Here is a 2,904-nt window from a genome sequence, read left to right on the forward strand (position 1 = left end):
CCAGGGGGGAAGGGGCCCCAACCCCAAAAAAAAAAAAAAAAAAAAAAAAAAAAAAGAAAGAAAGAAAAGTTAGAGGGAAGCAATATAAGGAAAATATTCCCAGAATTGAAGAAAGGCATAGGTATTTACATTGAAAGATTCTGTGTGTCCCAAGGAGATAAATTTAATAGGGCAACAGTTAGTAAAGAACATGAGAAAAATCTTATGCAAGTATCAGTCAAAAAAGAACAACTTAATGTCAAATAATCAAAAATCAGGTTGGCATAAGCATTTTTCTTAGCAGTACTAAATGTTAGAAGAAAACAAAATTTTACATGAGTATAGAGTTTACAGCAAAAGTATTGAGGACTAAGAATCACTAGAAGATGAAGAAAAAAAATAATTTCTTAGGTAAAAGAAGGTTCAGAGAATATGTCCCTCACTTTATTTTTTCTCAGTGTGGCCCTGCCATCTCAGAAATTTCTGCTGTCTACCATATGGATTGGTAAATGAGAACACATTGGGAATCTTGCAGGTATTTTTATGGACAGACCTGAATGTGATCATCATCCTTTTGCCCACACTCTATTGTCAAATACTCAAATCATGTAGTCTTAATTCAAGAAGTTCGGAAATTCAGTGCTCCTATGTATTTAGCAAGATCAAATGGAATTGGTGAACATCTCCCTACTAATGTTATGTTTTCCAACATTTCCCTTAGAGCTATAAGCTCAGTAAGCACATGATCTGCCTTCTAAGTTACAGTAAGTGGCAGTTTTAGTGAATATTTTGCCACTGTATAACAAGAATCTCTAGCAGCCCAGTCTACTATATCCCTTTCTTCACCAGTTGATGCCTAACATCTAAGCCAATACCATATGCTTTAGGATTTTATTTCAGTGGCATCTCAATTTTGGTATCAATCTGGATTGCTTGAGGCTACTCTGCAGCATCACTCATCCCCCACACCAAATCTTGTGGTTTAACTCAGTGGAAGTATGTCTTTATCACAATTCTAAGTGGGATATAGGGGATGTGGAGAATCTCCTAGCTGATGCTCTTCGAAGCAAAGGTGCAAGGACCGTGGCTTCTTTTCTAGAGTGGCTCCATTACCTCATGCATGCAGAAGAAAACTGAGTATATGTAAAATCACAAAATATAGTTTATGACCAGTTTTTTTTTGGCTACTGTATGGACAATAGACTGTAGGAGCAAGGTAGAGAAGGAGGAGACTAGATAGGAGACGATTTCAACAATCCAGGTGGGTGAGAAGTGATCATGGTTGGAGAAAAGAGTTAGAGATGGTAGTGAGAAGAGACAGGATAATAGAGAAATTTAAGAAACAACCAATAAGTTTTGGTGAGTAATAAAGAGTCAAGACTGACTCCAAGGTTTCTGGCATAAGTAACTAGAAGGACAGAATGTCCATCAATTGAGATAGAGAAGCCAGTGGGAAGCAGGTATTTAGGGAAAGGTCAGAAGATGAATTTTGAGCATATGATGTTTGACATTTTTAACAGCTATCCATTTGGGATTTTGAGTAGCCAGCTGGATAGATGAGTCTGAAGATGAGGGGGAGTCTCTTCTCTATCAAGTTCATGGCTTTATATATTACAAATAAAGAGATGCACAAGAATAAAGAGTGAGAAAGACTAAGACTAAGGAATGGTAAGAGGGGTAGTAAAAGACTCAAACACTCTTATTGGGTGATGAAAGGTATCTGGTGATACAACTGCACTTTTAACTTTAATAATTAGAAAAATATAAGTACAAAAATATTTTGAAAAACTTAGAGATAAATTTTAGTAGAATTAAAACATATTCTGTACCTTATAAATTCCTGAAGAAGAAAGCAAAGGAAATAAAATTTATATAATGAAAAAATGAAAGAGTGCAAAAAGCAAAAACATATTAAAGTAGATATTTTTAAAAAGAATATAAAAATTAAGATAGGTGATTGAACATGTAAATATATCAGTGATCACTTAATTTAAGCAGATTAAAATATGAAGAATCAGAAGGAGGGTTTTTTAACTTTATTTTGCTTATTAAAAATACATTAAGAATAAAGTGACATACAACAGTTAAAAAATGAAATGTGAAATATACAAGCAAGAGGAAATGTTGACAATATTAATTTCAAGAATATTCTAGTATTCAAGGCAACATGGATAAAAGAGGATTACTTTATAAGGATAAAAGGTAGACCCACAAGGAAGATACAAAAACCAAGAACTTCAGGTACAAAATATAACTGCAATTGTACATATAAAATAAATATTTCAGAAATCAACACAGAAAATTATTATGTGAGATTACTTGTCGCAGCCTATGCTGAAACAAATAAAGAAATAAATAAACTTTGGAATACATCAATAATACAATCCCAAATTTAAGTGAATAGATGGATATCAAATTTTGTTTCATACAGATTATTCTCCTTGTGTTTAAGAATGCATTATATACTAGGCCCAGAAAAGAGAAAGCAGTTAATAGTCACCAAACCTCTGCTATGTGTCAGCAACTGTGTTGGACATTTATTTTCATTATCTCTTTCAAATTTTTAACTTTCATACAAATACATGAGATTGGTGTTTCTATTCCTATTTTACATACAGAGGTTTCAAGAACACAAGTCCAAATTATATAACAAATAAGCGGCACAACTCAGGTTCAAATCTAGATCTGCTTGTTCTAAGGTCTGAGCTTATTGATTTCCTCCATGTAGCATTAATTTTACTCTTCCTTTTATGTGTGGGATAAGCAAATACTTAAAGGCTCGGAAGATAAAATCCACTTGCTCCCCCCACCCCACCACCCCAGCCCTGGCGAGTCCTGGTCAACAGGTTCACAATCTAGTCATCTGTGGTGGTGGGGAAAGGCTTACACCCATTGATACTGCTCATGCTTCTTGTTAGAGAATAA

This window comes from Neophocaena asiaeorientalis, unplaced genomic scaffold (assembly GCF_003031525.2).
Source record: "Neophocaena asiaeorientalis asiaeorientalis breed wild unplaced genomic scaffold, Neophocaena_asiaeorientalis_V1.1 scaffold863, whole genome shotgun sequence".
Classification (NCBI taxonomy): domain Eukaryota; kingdom Metazoa; phylum Chordata; class Mammalia; order Artiodactyla; family Phocoenidae; genus Neophocaena; species Neophocaena asiaeorientalis.